This window comes from Chiloscyllium plagiosum, unplaced genomic scaffold, assembly GCF_037043375.1.
Source record: "Chiloscyllium plagiosum isolate Xiang-an unplaced genomic scaffold, Cpla_swu_hap1 HiC_scaffold_40, whole genome shotgun sequence".
NCBI classification, from domain to species: Eukaryota; Metazoa; Chordata; class Chondrichthyes; order Orectolobiformes; family Hemiscylliidae; genus Chiloscyllium; species Chiloscyllium plagiosum.
In genome coordinates this window covers 52,516,884-52,535,601 of record NW_028270178.1, presented here as the reverse complement: position 1 = coordinate 52,535,601, position 18,718 = coordinate 52,516,884, and the positions used below count along the sequence as shown (strand labels likewise).

Here is an 18,718-nt window from a genome sequence, read left to right as displayed (position 1 = left end):
TTGTAAATGACACGATTGCTCTGTGCAAGATGAAATGTGTTCTGAAGAGGGTTACAGCGGACACGAAACATTGACCGTACATTCTCTGACTCCACAGCTGCTTCCAGAGTTGCTGAGTTTCCAGAGCAATTTCACTGTATCTTCTCCACGTATCTTGAAATTGCGCGCACTCCCGAAGATAAAAAGCGAGAGAATCACTTTTGTGCTCTTTCGTCTGAATCTCTTTTTAAAAAAATTGTCCGTCGACCCAACTCCACACTCAACTAAAATATTAAAACTGGTTCATTCATTGTCTTCAGGGAAACATTCCCTATTTACTCAGAATCTCTCCCATGTCTCTGAATTTTAGTTTGGGCCCCAAAGTCATGTCACCTGTGTGAGAACATCTCCCTTAAGCTCCAGTCGCAATGGAAGGAAGGTGTAGACATGAAAACACTGCAGCAGGAAGTCTGCAACTCGCTGCCTCATGAGTCCAATTTGGTGGTGAGTTTCAGTAAGAATGAGATGGAAGGTGCTGGGAAAAAAAACATAACTGGAGGGAAATGTGCTTATTTAAGGAAATATATCGTTTCCTTGAAGGCATTTCAGGGAAGGTACACCAGGATGATCCTTTTGTATGGAGGGATTGATAATGAGCAAACGCTAAACAGATTGTGACGTGAGGCGTTGGCAAGACAATACAGAGTGGACTTACACAGTTTGTGCTCGTGCCTGGGGAATGTTGTCGAACAGAGAGACCAAGGGGTACAGGTATATATTTACTTGAAGTGACGTCAAAGGTCGACAAGGTGATGAAATTGTCTTTTTCGTGCCACGTCCCTACATCAGTCAGAGCATTGAACGCAGGAGATAAGATGTCATGTTAGAGCTGAATGAGAGTTTGGTGAGACCACTTTTCGTGAACTGTGCATTATTCTGCTCACTCTGCTGCAGGAAGTATAATATTAGTTTTGAAAAGGAGCAAGGAAAGATTTACAAGGCTGTTACCGGGACTGGAAGCTATGAGTTATAACGAATGAGTTGTGTATGAGTGTGCAAGAGTGAGTTGTGTGTGTCTGCGAGTGTGTGTATGAGGCTGGGAAGTTTGGGAAGTTTATTTCCTGGAGTTTAAGAGGATGAGTGGGTACCATAAAGAAATGTAGTAAATCATACGGCGCAGAGATGAGGCAAATTGCCGTTGTCATCTCTGTCAGTTGGATGGTCTAAAAATCAGCCAGAGTAATGTTAAGGTGAGTGGCAAAAGACTTAAATGAGAAGAGAGGGGTAACCTTTTCATACAAAGGGCGGGGCGTGTGCAGCGAACTAGTCGTGGAAGTGGTGGAGACAGGTACAATTCGAATATTCAAATGCATCTGCATGTAATCAGCTGAACACTTTTCTCTCTTGTCCACATCTTTTTCTGACAGTGCATGGATTTTGTCAAAGAGCACATGAGGTTGATCACTAAAGCCGTGAAGATTCCGGGCACTTACGATCTGTGTGGGGTGAGTATCATAGAGTGGTCATTCATCACGCTATTTGACGCTGATGGCTAGCAATTGCAGTCCTCCTATTTCACCGCTCTGTGTACGTCAGAGAAAGAGCGAGCGAGCGAGAGAGAGAGAAGGTGATCTCGCATTTCAATTTAGGGAATGCAGAGAGTCAGTGGGCCAAATTGTGCCGACTGCTCTCTGCTCCTTCACTTTTAGGAACTTTCTCTTCTCAACCTCTGTATCAGTCACAGAGTGTGCACGAGAAGTTCAGTCATTCCATTGCAGTTTCCTGCTGAGGCAGAGCCTGAGAGTTTGGCGCTGTCCCTTATCGTAAAGAATACCCCCAACCACAACTCCCCTACACACACACACAAACACATCCGCACATACATATTCCCTCTGTCACATACGCGCGCTCTCACGTCCTCTCCTTAAACCCACGCTTTCTCACGCGCACTCAGATACACACACTCGCAGACACACACAACTCACTCTTGCACACTCATACACAACTCATTCGTGCACGCACTCTGAATCCAACCGACATGCAGTTTCATACTTACACTCTCAATCACACACACACTCACACGACAATGGACACTCACGCATGCCATATACACACAGAGAAGCACCAGTACATACACACTCACTCGCACTAACACAGACACGCACACAAACAGGAAAGAAGGGTGTGTAGATGTTATAGAATTGACTTGCACAAACCACAGTAGACGCTCCATAAATTTTCAGATTGAAATATCAGAGATGTTTCTCGTTAAAGGAGGCCTACGTGCAGACATGTGCTGCTTGGCATCAAATGATACTGTGGAAAGGTGAGAGAGGTTCCAGGATTTGAATGGTCTTCTCCTGTTCCTATGTTTTACTCGTGGATATGAAGAGTTAGTGTTACACCAAATGGAAGAGGAATCATTAAAGACCAATCGCTAGTCTTCCTTATTAAATTGGAGATGAAATTGAGCGAGGCTTCTAATTAAACTAGACAAGTCGATCGAAGGATAAATATGTTATTACCTAAGAACATTACATCAGGGAGGAAGCTGTACAGAGAGGGAGCCATGCTTTTTAAAGGAGTTGAAGATGTTGTCCAGAGGAATGACAAATTTTATTTTAGAATGAGACGTGAAGGCACAGTTCCAGCGCTTGAGAGTTAAATGTTAGCAAGGAAATACCGAATCAGAAAAGTAAGAAGAGCCAAGAGGGGACATGAGATGTCGTTGGCAGATTCGAGAAAGGAAAAGTGTACGGTTGTCTATACGTATATCGGTTTAAAGAATGGCGAGAATAAGATTAGGGTCAATCAAGGATAGTAGTTGGAAGTTGTGGGTGGAGTCAAAGGAGATTGGCGAAGAGCTAAATGAATATGTCTCTTCAGGAAACATGTTGTCATGGAGGAAACTGCGATACAGGCTAATAGACAAAAAGGGATTGAGGTTCTCAAGGAGGAGGTGTTAGCAATTTTAGACACTGAGAAAACCAGTATGTCCGCCGGACCGAATGAGATTGATCCCAGGATTCCCTGGGAAGCCAGGAAGGAGAGTGCAGAGCCGTTGACGTTGATCTTTATGTCGTCATTGTCTGTAGAATTAGTGCCAGAAGATTGGAGGATTGCAAATGTTGTTCCCTTGTTCAAGAAGGGTAATAGAGACAACCATAGCAATTATAGAGCAGTGCGCCTTATTTCGGCTGTGGGTAGTCTTGGAAAGGATTGTAAGAGATATTATTTACAATCATCGAGAAATGAATAAATTGATAAGAGATAGGCAATACGATTTTGTGAAGTGTAGGTCGTGCCTCACCAAACTTATTGGGTTCTTTGAGCAAGTGACCGAAAAGGTGGATGATGGTAAGGCGACTGATGTGGTGGATATGGATTTCAGAAAGGCGTTTGGCAAATTCGCTACCGTGGCTATTGCATAAAATGCAGGGGCGAGGCTTTGAGGGTGATCGGGCAGTTTGAATCAGAAATTGGCTAGCTGCAAGAGACACAGAATGGGGTTCATGGGAAATGTTCATCCTGGAGTTCAGCGACTCGTGTGCACGGCAATGATCTGCTTTGCAGCAACAGTTGATTTTCATTTTTTTCATGAATGACCTCAATGAGGGCATAGTATCATGAGTTAGTAAAGTTGTGGAAGACCCTGTGGTCGTTAGAGTTGTGCATAGTGCTGACGGATGAAGTAACACAAATGCAGGTAACTGTGCTAATGGTACGATGCTTGGTAGTGTAGATGAGTAGAGGGATCACAGTTTCCATGAACGTTTGCCCATGGGCGTAGCCACCCAGGTAAGGGGGTAGCTCAGAAGGCATACGGTGTGGTAGCTTTTATTATGAGAGGGACTGCATTTCACAGCCATGATGTGATGCTGCATGTGTACTTACCTCTGGTGAGGCTGCAAATTGCAGAATTGCTGACAGTTCTGGTTAGAAGATGGATGTGGAAGTTACAGAGAGGGTTCAGAGGACATTTAACAGGATGCTGCCTGGTATGGAGGGAAGGTCTTACTGGGAAAGCTTGAAGGATTTGAGGCTGTTTTCGTCAGAGAGAAAAAGTTTGAGAGGCGACTTATTGAAACGTATAAGGTAATCAGAGGATTAGATCGGGTGGACGGTAAGAGCATTGGTATGTGTATGGAATGTGCTGCCAGAAGAAGTGTGGAGGCTGGTGCAATTGCATCATTTTAGAGGCATTTCCATGGTACATGAATAGGAAGGGCTTGGGGGGCATATGGGCCGGGTGCTGGCAGGTGTGAATAGATTGTTGCTCACATCCAGGAAAACAGCGTGGTGCTTGCTCGGTGTGGTTGACGAGAGAGTTGTGCTTCCATTAATGTCACCTTTGTAGATTTGCTTACAGGAACTGCAATTCTGTCCTTGGCTGCTCTGTAGACGTATAGGTGGATGTATCGGTGAAAATGGTGACTTTCCTCCTGGGTTTCGTCCATAGAAAACCCATCCAGTGTGAGGGAAGTTTGCACAAATTCACTGCCAGTCGTTTTGTCGAATATGGAATATTTATGGGCCGCAGCCTGACAGGGAAATTTAACCGTTTCCAATCAACAAAACATATGCCTTTAAAATAAAATGATATGGGAAAACTGCAGGCAAAGTGAATTGCTTCCATTTCGTAAACAATGTTCGCATGTACACGAGGGGCCAAAGCATCTGTTTCGATGCTATATACCTCTGGGACCCTTTGAACAATTCTCTATTCATTGAGCTTGACCTTTCAGCAATACGAGACAAGAATAGAGACCTCCTTCACCCTCTCCCACTTATTGTGCCTTCCTGCCAAGTTGCCCATCACCCGAGACCCCAGAAAAGCACCATTCCCTTCCATGGTCCTCGAACTCAAACCTGTGATGACTGATATTCACTGAGGTTATGACCAGACTGACTAATTGTCTGCACTTTATTCGGATCCCTCCTCAATTTTTGGCACTGCATTCACCCCATAATAACTCAGGGATAAAACTGTGCATCATCTCAACCTTGTCACCGTGATTCCAGCGTGTTCACCTGAAGGGTAAGACGCTGGTTAAATGTTCACGCAAATTGGTAACCAATGGTGAAAATAGTGCCCGATGACGTCGATACCACATGTGCAGATGAGTGGGTGAATTGCTTCAAACTCCCAGCTGACTTGACCTTTCGATCTCTTTGCGTCATTTAGAGTGCTTATTTCTCCTACGTTATGGCACCTCCCAGCCCCGTCTTACCTTTACAGTGTCGTCAACACCATAACGTTTTACGGATGGCTTATGTCTCTCAAATCAATTCTGCATTTTCCTGACATGTCTGCATTTTGTCCATTCCTCCGTCTTTCAGAAAGCTTGCTTTTATGTGTGGCATGGCTGGATCGAACAACATTCTGCAAAATTAAAAATGCACTTCCACGGCAAGGTATCACAACGACATTGAAGCAGAATAAAAAGTGATTATATATTTGCTTCGAACTCTCATTGAGGAACAGCACGAATAGTTCAGTTTTTCTGCCTGCTGTAAAATTTTATTTATGTTCTTTTGCCTGCCTTTAAAGTTTGTCAGTAATCACTCGCACATCACAATCACTACCGTTGTGTGCAGGTTGGTTATCAAACTAGATTATTGCCTCGCCCTTACCGTCCACACGAATCCGTCCTTCTGGGTGTCCTGTGTACAGTTCTGGGCAGCACGTTGTTGGAAATGTGTTGGAGAGAGTGCAGTGGGTGGTTCACAGATCGCTTCGAAAGCGAGTTTTTAAAATGGGAGTACTAAATTTGGAGGGGAGAGCGGAAGGCAAGAGAGGTTTAGATAGAGGATTTGAAGACTATGAATTCTTAGCACAAAATAGCCATTAAAACATTGTCTACCTTTCTTTAAAAGGCCAATGCGTGAGATGGCTCAGTTTTACAATTATTGTCAACGGATGTCGTTGAGAGAATAACTTTCTCATCCAGCCAGTAGTTACGTGGTGGAATGTTGTGACTGGAAATGTTGGGAAGGCACGTTCACTTGAATACATTTAGGAGAATGCTTTGGATGGGAAATGAGAAGTAATAATCCTGAGTCATCCTGACATCACTGCTTTTGGGATGCAACTGCTGTGCTTGCTGCCTGATACCAAACCGTCTGCTTTGAGAGCCATGTCCCTGATGTTATACACACTTTGTTGGTCTGAATGTACCCCTTGAGTATTGGCTGTTCACCTTCTCCCTGATCCACACAGTAGGGTCTTTATAACCTCAAGGCTTCCGTACATTTGGATCATGTCTTTCGACACTTCTTCCCTTTCCCCCATCCAGCAGAAACTAACATGATCATCGATCTTGATTGACCGTTGCTGCTCCTCCCTCCCTCGACAGCGTATTGGCAATGGAACAGGATCTAAAGCAATATCTCTTTCGATAGTGAATGGCCAGAAACTGGCAGTATTCTTGCCTCGTCATCTCACTATTACACTCCCCTTCCTGCCCGTGCAATCCTGCACAATTGTTTTACTGCGACCCCTCTCCAACCTCTGCATAAATTGCAACATCTACCGACATTTCTGCCATCTACAAATGAAGCCCATCACCAGTGATGTATTTCCCTCCACTCCACTATCTGCTTTCCGCAAAGACCGTTTCCTCCACGACCACCAAGTTAGCTTCACGCTTTGTAAAAAAAACCGCTCTCCCCTCCAGGCACCTTCCCCTACCGCTGTAGGAATTGTAAAACCTGCGCCCACTCCTACCCCCTCACCTCCGCCCAAGACCCCAAGAAACCTTCCATACCCATCAACATTTCACCAGAGCTTCCACACATGTCATTTGCTGTATCCGTTGCTCACAATGCGGTCACCTCTACACTGGGGAGACTGGACGCCTTCTGGCAGAGCGCTTCAGAGATCTTCGCCGGGACACCCGCACAAATCAACTGCACCGCCTCCTGGTCAAATATTTCAACTCTCCTTCCCACCTACAGGCCCTGGGACACCTCTATTGCCACTCCCTCACGGCTCCACGCCTGAAGGAACAACCCCTCATCTTCAGCCTCGGGAACCTTCAACGCCAGGGCATTGATGTGGACTTCACCATTTTCCTCATTTCCCATCCCGCATTTTACCCCAGTTCCGATCTTACAGCTCAGAACCGTCCATAAGTGGGCGGCACGGTGGCACAGTGGTTAGCACTGCTGCCTCACAGCGTCAGAGACCCGGGTTCAATTCCCGCCTCAGGCGACTGACTGTGTGGAGTTTGCACGTTCTCCCCGTGTCTGCGTGGGTTTCCTCCGGGTGCTCCGGTTTCCTCCCACCATCCAAAGATGTGCAGGGTCAGGTGAATTGGCCATACTAAATTGCCTGTAGTGTTAGGTAAGGGGTAAATGTAGGGGTATGGGTGGGTTTCGCTTCGGCGGGTCGGTGTGGACTTGTTGGGCCGAAGGGCCTGTTTCCACACTGTAATCTAATCTAATCTAATCTATAAGTCATATCTCTCCTGTCAATCTTCATTCCCACCTATCTGCTACACCGTCCTCTCTGACCTATCATCATCAGCCCCACTTCCAGCCATCTATTGCACTCTCAGCTGCATTACTGCTTCCCCCCACCCCGATTTTATCTCTCTACACCCGAGGCTCCCAGCCTCATTCCTGATTAAGGGCTCCTGCCCAAAACGTGTCCTGCTCCTCGATTGCTGCATGACCTGCTGCGCTTTTCCAGCACCACGCACTCTTGACACGCTTCTCTTCATCAGGCTCACGAACGTCCTGCGGCCCCGTTCCGAATGCCCACACGTCCAGGAGAGTGCACTGGAGACATTTACTGCTTACGTGCTGAGTCCCAAGCGCCATAAATACTCCCGGATTTCTCCTCCGAAATTAGTAGACTGGGAGGAGCAACCCATAGCTTTGAGGTTACCTGTGAGTTCCCCACTGTGGTTAGCGTTTTTATACATCAAGTAAATTCAAACCAAATCGACTACTTTGGAACCCCAACTTTTCTTGACTGAACAAACGATGACTCCTAAGATAAAGACCTCCCAAACTCTAATTGCTAATTGTTGCATAAATACACAACAGCCTTGTTCCTACAACCTGAAACTTCCACTTTTCTCATGATACCGTGGAACCAAGATTTCCCTCAGGATGTCTGAACCTTAAAGTTACTTAATATTCCTTTAATGGAGTGAGTACCCTACGTCTGCTCCTATATAACAGACTTAAACATGCTTTAAATGTTTCAGTGTTTTCAGTGTTCTATACTATAACTCAAGCAGAGGGCCCATGTCACCTCCTGGGTTTAATTTATTTTCCGTCCTATCTGACAATTTTAATTGAACAGGGAAGACACAGGCGCTTTTGCCAGTGCAGTTACAATGCAGACAACAATGAGTGTTATTGCATGTAGTTCACAGTTTGCAAGAACGGTTACAAATGCAGTTGGCTGAAGGGGGCATTAAAATAAGTTCCTCAGTGAGCAGAAAACGTCACGACGGCAAGGTTGTGAAAGAACATGCATTGTTCAAACGTTGATATAGCCTTAAATTCAGGTAAATCATTGTCACAGGTTGCACAGATATAAACACACAACTGAAATTAAATGCTGAATAAAATCTTCCAGGGAAATATATAATCAAGAATTCAATTCATACATTGTAAGTTGACCAAATCGCTGTGTATTATGCGCCTGTGCAAATATCTAAATGAAGATAGACCAATCTTCAAATAAAGAGCAGAGAGAGAATTGTCCTCACTTCCACACCGTTTACAATGGAACGTAGAGAACGTGGTAGCTCTTGTCATCGGATCGGAAATCATTAATGAGCTCAGATGGCCTGGCAAGATGTCAAAAGGATAAATTGACACGAATTTTCTTCACGATGCAAGATCGAGACTTGGTGAAGAACACAGCGTTGAAATTGAATGTGAAATGAGCAATAGCAAGAAATACTTGAAGTATCATTGTAGGACATTTTCGTGGCATCTGGGAGGATAAAAAATTTCAGGTTTGGCAATTGGTTCATGTTAGTGAAATCCCCCTCAGTCTAGAATCCAAGCCTCACTAAATATATTGAAAATCAGGGCCTTGGATAATGTTAAATGAATATAATCGGAATACTGCAATAAAATTATGAGTATACCTTGTTCGCATAATCTGGTACGATCCATCATATTTACTAATTATAACTGAATTGCAATTAATATAAAATTTATTATCACTATCCTTCCGCCCTGACAGAGGATGTATTGCACAGTGATCAGTCAGTTCAGATTTAGACGGCTTTTTCTGTGGACAGGATATTGTGAATAGAACACTGCACATTAATTTTCCATGTTATTGAATAAATATAGTTTAGACTGAGTAAATAGTAATTGCTTCAGACTGCGATTTAGAGCATCGTTACATTTCCAGCCTGTTCTTCGTGCTGCCAAACGTTTAAAGGTTTCAGGATCACCAGATATTCCTTGGTACCTTGTAAAGAAAAGATCTGAAGCATGGATACAGTCACAGTTGTTGATTTTACCGAGCACTCCCTGCATGTGTGTCAAATTTCTAATTTGCAGGTTGTTTGTTTTCATTTGATGTCAGCTGGAACTTAATTCAAACGTCATATGAAACCGAAATATTTTGAAAATTACATCATCATTCTCAGAATGCATGAGATGAATTGTTTACACTGTCAGACAGATGCACAGGACGTTAAAAATCACTTCAGACTTGTGTTATGAAGGTGGATGCGTACTGTTCCTTTAAGAGAGTTGAAGGACTCAAAAAACCACAAAAAGTCCGGCAGAAGGTAACATTGCAGCATTTCTTCGAAACGGCTTGAGGAGCTGGATTATGTTGAGACAAACACCAATTCAGATTCGTCCAATCAGTTTACATTATACCCCAAGACACAAACTTCAAACACTTTTCAATTGAGTATTCTGATAATATTAAAACATAAGTAATGATCTGGTACTTGGAGTGTAAACAGATATTTTGAACAGATGGTTAGCGTGACAAAGATAATTGTCAAAAGACCATGAAATGTCGGCTGCGAGTAAGGGGTCTCTGAGAGGTATCTGCCTGGAGAAGGATTTCGCACAGAAAAACATGGAACCCGACCGTGCTTAACAATCTGCAGATTAAAATCGACTGATGACACTCGCCACGCTGACTGGTTATTCAACTTGATTATTTTTCAGCAAGTCGTAATCAGATTTTTAAAATAATCGGACTCGTATTGTACACGGGGAGTTAAAAGATAAGTTTAAGACAAATTACTTATAAAATAGTTGTTAGTTAATACTACCGAATGACTTAAAACAACTAACCTTGTTCAGTTTTGCTTTAAATAGTGATTTAGAGGATAATTCGTTGCCTCTCGATTTTGAACAGATTACAGCACGGGATGAACCATTCCTGTGTTGCGTGTGTAAGTCAGCAGAGGGGTTTACGCCGTATCATAACAGTTTGGGGCTAATTTGTAGATTTTGGCTCTTGGATTCATGCTCTGAACAGGTCTTGAAAGATTCAGTCTGACATTTGGACAGATTTGAATAGATTTGTGTTTTGAAAAAAAAGCCCAATAGATTTAAACACTCACAGGTTAATGTCCTAGATCTTAAAATAAAACATCGGTGAGACGCTTTGTTTAATTTTGGTGAGTTGTGGTTGATTAAATTAGAAGTGCGAGAAGTAGCCCTTAAAATTTGGGTTTAACCAAGGAGAAAATAAAAGCAGGAAGTGTAAGGGAGTTATTCAAAAACTTGTGTGTCAGAGAACGAGGAAAGTGCAATAGAGGTACAAAAAGTGCAATACACCTGAGGGAAATTAAATTAGAAGATAAACAAAGAAAGAGAAAAAGAAGAAATGGGAAGATAGAGAGTAGATAGAGAATCAGAGAAAGAGAAAGAGAGAGGGAAAGAGAGAGAAAGACGGTGCTTCCCTGAGCAAAGATATAGAAGGAAGGGAGAGATAAAGAGAAAGTAGAAAGCGAGAGAAAAAGAGAGACAGCGAGAAAGAGAGAGAGAGAGTTTGAACATGAGAGTTTGACACTTAGTCAGCAAAGTCAAATTAACAGGGAGGACTTAAAATAGAACGTAGTGATATAGACAACTATGTCGAACCTCTGCCACATTTTCGATGAGAAAAATGTTGAATTTCTTATTATTTTCAAAAACCTAATGGCGAGGGGGTTCAAGTGATTAGAGGATATGTGGGTAATGCTATTACAGACTAAACTGGTAGGCAGGGCTTGGGAGATATTTGCGAGCTGTCAGATGAGAGGTCAAATGATTATAAAGAGGTCAAACAGACTATTTGAAGTGCTTATGAATTGGTACCAGAAGTGCACGATAGCGGTTGAGAAACATAAAGAAGGAACCAGGTCAGACTTCTGTTGAGTTCGAAACAATTAAACATCGTCGTTTTGATGGATCAACGCGTGCCTTGAGGATAGATTGGTCATATGAGGCTACAGGAAAGACTATTCTGATGGTGGAGTTTAAAAACTCACTTCCAGAGATGGTAAGAATTCACCTGGTGGAACAGAACTTTCAAGAAGTGATGAATACATTTTGGTATATAAGACGAGATTCTAGGCAGAACCTTGTCGTGGGAGGGATGGAAGGTGGAACAGGAGGAGATCCTCTACTATAAAGCCATGAATAGCGAACACTGGTAAGAGTTTACCACAGGTTAAAGAAAAAGTCCATGAGGGGGCGACGGAGATGAAAGGCCTGACTTTATTTCACTGTGGTAAATTCGGACACAAAAAGTCACAGTGCTGGTCGTTAAAGAGAGGCACTGTGGGAAAAGATGCAGCAAACCAGTGTCATTAATGAAGTTCGTAAAGGAAACCCCAATAAAAGCCAAGGGGCAGCAGGACGTTGCACAGCCCAGACATTGGCTGAGAATTGAGTTAGTACCTGACCTCGAAAGAATTCGCCTGTGTGTGTAAAGTTTATGCAGAACGAACTGGGAGAAAATGACAAGAAGTTATAATTTTGAGAGATACGTGATCTAACCGATTGCTGTTCGAAAGGGATGAGTGAACTTTCTGATTGTTCATTTCACTCATATTGTAGTGGTGCCTTAACTTCCATTTGAGTGGTATCTTGATAAAAGCTGATTTATAGTGTTTGTGCATATGTTTATACATACCTTCAGGAATTAATCAATACACCAGAGGTATGTGTCAGTGTTTAGAGGCGTTCCTGGAGTGGAGCGGTTTTGGGGGTGGGGGAGGGTGGTGGGGGTGGGGGCGTGGAACGGTTTGTTGTTTCTGATGTGCTTACCTAAGAGTGTGATAAATTCTGGGCTACATGCTCGGAAACTTAGCGTTCCCGAAGGAAGAATTGGTTGGACTGACAACCGAAGACTTAGGAATTTACAGTGTGACTGATTGACAGAGTCTTAGTTCCAGGAATTCAGTTCTCTGTTGGTAATGAATTAGCAAGTTTCAAGATGTGAGTGACTCCCCTTTTTGTGAAGAAGCCCAAGGGAAACCAAGAATATGAAGAGTTAAAGCAGAAATATGCTGATATTTTCTTAGATTGTGTACGAACCAGATCCCACTATCAGAAGTCACAGCGCAAGCAAGAACTAAGAATATAGATGAACGATTTGCCGCAATGGTGTGGGACAAACCTGAACAGGTAGCGGGTCAGACAGAGGTTTTCAGGTTCTAAAAGAGTAAAATCCTTGCAACAGGAAGACAAAACGATAAAAGATGTATATTGGACGCATATTCTGAAAAGGAGGCCGAATACACTCCTGAGGGTAATTATCGAAAATATATTTTTTAAACAGAAACAGAGACAATGGCAGGATAGTGCAGAGGAGAGATGAGCTGAAATGCACCAGATTGGGTTGCCGGTAATTCGGATAGGGGGTGTTATGTGTAGCACTCGACCTAACTGTAGGAGGTCACATAGTGGTTTGAAAGAATTAGACTCAGTCACAAAAACGTATTCGTTGTGCTAGAATGCACAAGGATGGGATTACCTTTTGCCATACCTGCCATACACGCCAAAATGGTTAGCAAACCCAAGGTTTTACTGAGTCCAGCACCTTTGTTCAAATTCCAGCATTTGAAGAACATTTCACTCGCGTTATATTGATTGTGCAGGTCCACAACCGAGAACTAGAAATGGGAACCAGTACTTGCGATCCATAATGATTGTGGCTCCCGCATTTCCAGAGGCAATTCCATTACGGAGTTTCAAGGCAAAAAGGTTGGTCGTGAAGTTAGTAGCTGTCTTCTCGCCGTATGGGCTATGCAGCGAGAGTCAGTCGAATGAAGGAGCACATTTTACTGCTAGGCTGTTTAAGTAGGCATAGCTCAGATATACAGCACTTTAAATCAAGTGCGTATAATCCTGAGTGATGTTTAGAAATGTGTTATCAGACATTGACGACCATGTTGAGAGCATACTGTCAGGATTACCCGAATAATTAGGATAATGGTATCCCATCCGTATTGTTTTCCATTGCAGATGCGCCAAACGAATCGACACACTCTGCAACCTTCGAGTTAACATTCGGACATGCAGTGAGAGGACCTTATTAATTAATTAAATATAAATTGACAGTAGCAAATTCAGAGATCTCACACTTAGATTATGTCTTGGAGTTGAGGGAACGATTAAATCGAGTATGTAAGTTCGCTAAAAAGTACCGAGCGAGGGCGCAACCCACAATGAAACAGGTCGCAGACGGAAAAACTGAGAATCGAACGTTTACCCAAGGGGATGACGTTTTACTGCTTTTACCAGTGTTAGCAGATGCCTTCAAAGCATTGTTTCTTGGTCGCTATCAAAATGAGAAAAATAAATGATACAGGTGAACTATCTCGTTAAAATGCCAGATTACAAAAAAAAACAACAGTGTTGGGTCTGTCACGAGCACGTGTTGAAACCGTATTATATGTGAGAGAAAGAACTGGAGAAACACGTTTTAGTTACTGCCCCGCAGAGTGAGGAATCAAATTCAGAAAGTGTGGATTTTGATGGGCCTCAAAATAAGTTGAAAAAAAGCCCTTGACGAGTGGGGTAGATTCGTAAACTATCTGTTGCAGAAGCAAAGAATGCACAAGAACGTATTGTTACTTCAGTGTGAGGGCAGATGTCAGAATCAAATAGGAAACCCTACATCATTGCTCATGATGTAGACGTAGAGTTTGCTCCTCCAATAAAAAAACATGCGAATCGGATTTCCCCTTCAAAGGCAGACACGTCCTGAGTGAGGTGGACACCATTCTCAACGGGGATTGAATCAAGCCAGAGCGAGTGGAGTTCGCCGATCGTCTTCCTTCCCAAGCCGATCAGGACTCAACGATTTTGCGTCGATTATTAGAAGATCAACGCTGGAACAGAATTGGATTTATCATCCGTCACCAAGATTGGAGAACTGCATGGAAAAAGCTGTATAAGCTATTAACATCACCAAGTTAAAACTCCTGCGTGGTTATTCGCAGGTACCTTCATCAGAGATTTTGAAATAAATGTCGGCTATTTTAATGGAGGAGAAAGTGAGAACTGCAGATGCTGGAGATTCAGGAAGGGCTTATGCCCGAAACGTCGATTCTCCTGTTCCCTGGATGCTGACTGACCTGCTGCGCTTTTCCAGCAACACATTTTCAGCATCCTCTTTCGTTGCTCAAGTATTTTCGAAAACAAAACATAATTTAAAGGCTTTTCCATCTAGAATGTTCCATACGGAACGGAACCTCAGCCTTTATGACCCCTGCGGAAAAAAAGCCAACGACAACTTTTCCTTAATAAAGGAGCAGCATTGCCACAATAGAAAGGATTTCGATGGAAAACGGTGAACTGCAACTGATCGTGCATTGACGGGAGTTAAAGTCAGTCTGCATGAATCCTAATTTTCTCAATAGCTGGATTCCATCTTCTATTAAAAGGGATGCCTATGCGTGTGTTTTCCCAAAGTAACAGAGGGAGCATTATGTGCGACACAATAAGGAATCTTCAGCTGCACAGTGAGGGGCAGGCAGACCAGAATCTGACAGCAACAGACTGAAATATTAAAGCAATGAATCGAAGTTTGTTTTTGGGTCTTTATGGTACTTTTTAAGTTTGGCCATTCTTAGCAATGCGGATAAGGCTTATAGTTTGGGTGATGCAAGCTGGTTGCTGTCCTCGCAATTGTTGGTCTTCCTGGTAAGTTACTCCTTCTGACTATTAATTCATTAACAATTGCACAACGTTAATTATTAAGTTATTAAAACTTTGTCAACATGGGAACAATTGCCAGCATATCGCCTTGCAAACCCCATTCTTTGTCAAGCAAGTATAAGTTAATGATCTGAAGAGAAACCAGACTGTTCAAACGTGATACGTGTTATTGCTCTGAACTTATTTAATTTTTATCAGCATATAGTAGCCTGCTCAATTCGTTTAACTATCTGCTCTCGACACGAATGGTCCAATTCTCCTCTCACGATACGTGCACTTGTGAGTAAATCGACTGGAAGCTTCAAATCTTCAGGTAGCGTTAGCAACGGATTGCGATAGTATACCTGCCCAAGTAATCCAGATCCCAGGGCAAGTGCAAAATAAATGGACTCAAAATCACCACGTCGTTGCTAGCTAAATTTTATACATATTATATGTAAACATACTCACAAAGACACACACACATATTCTCACACATGATTGCATACATATATGTAAGCATGTGTGTGTAAGTGTGTGAGTGCGTGCGTGCGCAAATATACAGGTATGGGCAGTCTCTATTAGTTTGCAGAATCTACATCACAATGCAGTTTTTTAAATTCCCTTCAGAAAAGGCCTGCCTTGCTTACTCTGTCCAATATCTGAGTACAGGGCCGCACACATATCAAGTTTAACTGTTACTTGTCCTCCAGTTTGGCGAAACCAGCCACTGATTTGGTCGAATTCGGAATGGACAAAAACATGCTGCACCGCTCGTGTTGTGCAAAAGCTATTATGAAACAAAACTAAAATACACGAGTACCCTTCCTCTGACATTTCCATTGTATCAAAAAAAAAACACTGTCACTTCCGGATGCATCAAATTCTCTGCCTAAATTGATTTTTATTTCTCTCTGTGTATCCCGCCGCTCAACATTGGTTGTTTGCTTCACAGGCATCTGACATTAGAATTGCGGATCAGAAGGAAATGATGCGAGCTCCACTGTCAACCACTTCTTTGGATAAAAGAACTGTCCATTTTGGAGTTTGAGAGGAGCAACGGCCATGTCTCTTCCGAATAGAAGACGAATAGAAGAAAGGGAAGCAAGAGCAAGTGAAGTTTATCATAATTACCAAGGTGGCATCCCGTGCATGTGCAGCAGTTGCTGTCCTTTTCACATTGGAAATTTTGGGGAGATGCTGTGAATGGTTTTCTGCATTGTTGTAGAGCTGTGACGTATTTTCAAAGAAGATCTGAACGTTAACTGACAAATTGAGCAAACAATGCAACTGGGCCAAATTTTCTATTAAAAGTGAGGAGGTGGAAATTTGATGGTGGACGTACTCTAAGATTTCCAGTGTCACTTTTCAAATTTATCGATAATCCCGGAGTCCATTGTAACAGATTTGTCATCCGAAAAAGGTGTGCTTTCGAAGGTGTGCCGTGCTGTTCAACAAACTTGGAGTCTGACACAACGGTGGGGATATTGATGCCCAATCCCACAAATGTCACTGCTTCATTGACTTTCTATGCGCCTCACATTCGAAGGCAGATGTGGGCTTATTGCAATATGATGTCCAATAATGTTTCAAATTGTTGGATCTCATGACGCTTGGAAGAGGTGAAAATATCGTTTATATCTTCGTGAAGGGCTGTCAAAAATCTTCCAGTAGCATCAGTGCACTAAGTAATTTATTTTTCAATCAATTTGTTCATGGAATGTGAGAAACCTTTCTGGGACAGAAGTCAGCCTTCGTCTCGAGTGGCCTTAAGAAAGCTGGTATTTGGTGTGATCATGATCCACTGCCCTTATCCAGTAGAATGGATGTGTCTGTCGGTTCAGACCATGCTGATTTATTGTTTGCCAGCGCATTTTGTAAACTGAACTCACAAGGAGTTGCTTGAAGCCTGCATTAATGAAAAGAAGGTAATTTAGAAAGAATTCTGGTAGAACACACATAGCGACTAGGCAATTTGGCCATGGAGATCTGACATTCTTTTGCATTTATATTTATATTTAGATTTTATTGCCATTTGTCCTGAAGTACAGAAATACAGGGTTGCGGTGAAAAAGGGTGCAGTGTAAAAAGACAAAGCACCGGGTTAGGTCAGGGTACCTTGTTATAAAAAGCTTAGATGCAATGCAGTCAGTGTAATAGAGTTAAAAAGTGAAGCATTACGTTATACAACAAGTAGAAAAATGAAGAAACAAGGTAACAGTAAACATTAATGTATTTCTTACTATAAATTGTTAAACTGAAATAAGTGGTTGAATGATCAACATATGTTATTGAGTACTTTTCATTGAACAAAATCTTACTCCTCTGCTTCTGTTATATATGCCGCTGTTTTCTTCTTCCAGAAATAATTCATTCACCTCCTCAACCAGAACCTATCCACATCTGCATTACAAGCAAATGAAGAATCCATCTCTATCAACCTCTGAAGTATATAAGAAGTAATCATTGATAAGCTGAGTGGAACAAGGTAGGAGAAATAGAAGATTATATGTTTAAGTGTGAATTTATTCCTGAGGAGTTATCATGAATTAATGAGAGGTCACAGAGAAGGAATAAAATGCGGTCGGATCTTGTGTTTTATGCAAAAATCGTGGAATATTTTTGTTCAGATATAGCAAGTAATAAGGAAGTTTTTGTTTATCTGAATTTTTATAAGCAAGACTGAATATAGATTTAGAGGGCATTGCATTATTTTCCAGGGTTCCAGGGATTTAGTGAGCTCGGTTGGCTGGATGTCCGATTTGCAGTGTAGAATAAGGCCAATTGTCCGAAGGATAAAAAGTTATGATCAGGGTAGCATGCCTACATTGGCGCCCATTCACTGGCGAATTGCCAGACGGATCGATGTTGGGGCTGATATTACTTTTAATAGAATGACGTGGATGATGGAAGCGATTGTAGTCACTCCTTTTTTGCAAGTTGAACAAAACATAAATCACGAAAGCAAATCATGAGGATTTCACACGAACTCAGTGATGGGATGCAACATGGCAAATTATTGGATTATATGCTAGCTAATGGAAAACTATGTGTGAATAAGAACAGAATAGCTCAAAGCTGTGACCGGAGAAAATATCCTCAGATTAAAAGATCCCAATTTATGACTGGGACAATGATGACTCCTTCTTTCAAAAAGCAGTGAATGAAAGAGTTTTCAAGATGTGTCTGTAATTAGAGTCCATTGAGGATCTGCGAAACACAATCCTGAAATCTTCAGTAACATTCCCTGTTCCGTGAAGAAGGGAAGGCCGACACACAGTGCATACTTACATCCAACTTCACTGGGAATTCCCGCATTTTTAAAGAATGCTGCTTCACGCCACATGACTTCATTTTTTATGACTCGAGGCAAATAAATGTTGACATTGCCACTCCTCCAATTTTTCCAACATAACTGTTGGCTTTCACAGCAACAAAATATCTAAAATTAGTCAGTCTTCGCTGATTTCTGTGTAAGACGCTTCCTTATACTTCCTTATCTCACCTACACATAATGAAACATCCTTTCAACGTCCACCTATAAAGTTGTCTCTGGGTGTGTTGTATCTCATTAACATCAACTTTCACTCACCTAACTTCTAAG

General features: G+C 42.3%; 1 long non-coding RNA gene across 2 annotated transcripts; it reads left to right on the top strand.

Moving 5' to 3' along the window:
* Nucleotides 1-367: 367 nt before the first annotated feature.
* Nucleotides 368-5,419, top strand: LOC148138522 (uncharacterized). Of its 2 annotated transcripts, none has more exons than XR_015753989.1 (3): nucleotides 368-483; nucleotides 1,407-1,484; nucleotides 5,320-5,419. It is a non-coding gene; the product is annotated as an uncharacterized LOC148138522 (long non-coding RNA). The 2 variants fall into 2 exon arrangements; XR_015753988.1 differs by lacking the exon at nucleotides 5,320-5,419 and adding an exon at nucleotides 4,349-4,451.
* Nucleotides 5,420-18,718: the final 13,299 nt, after the last annotated feature.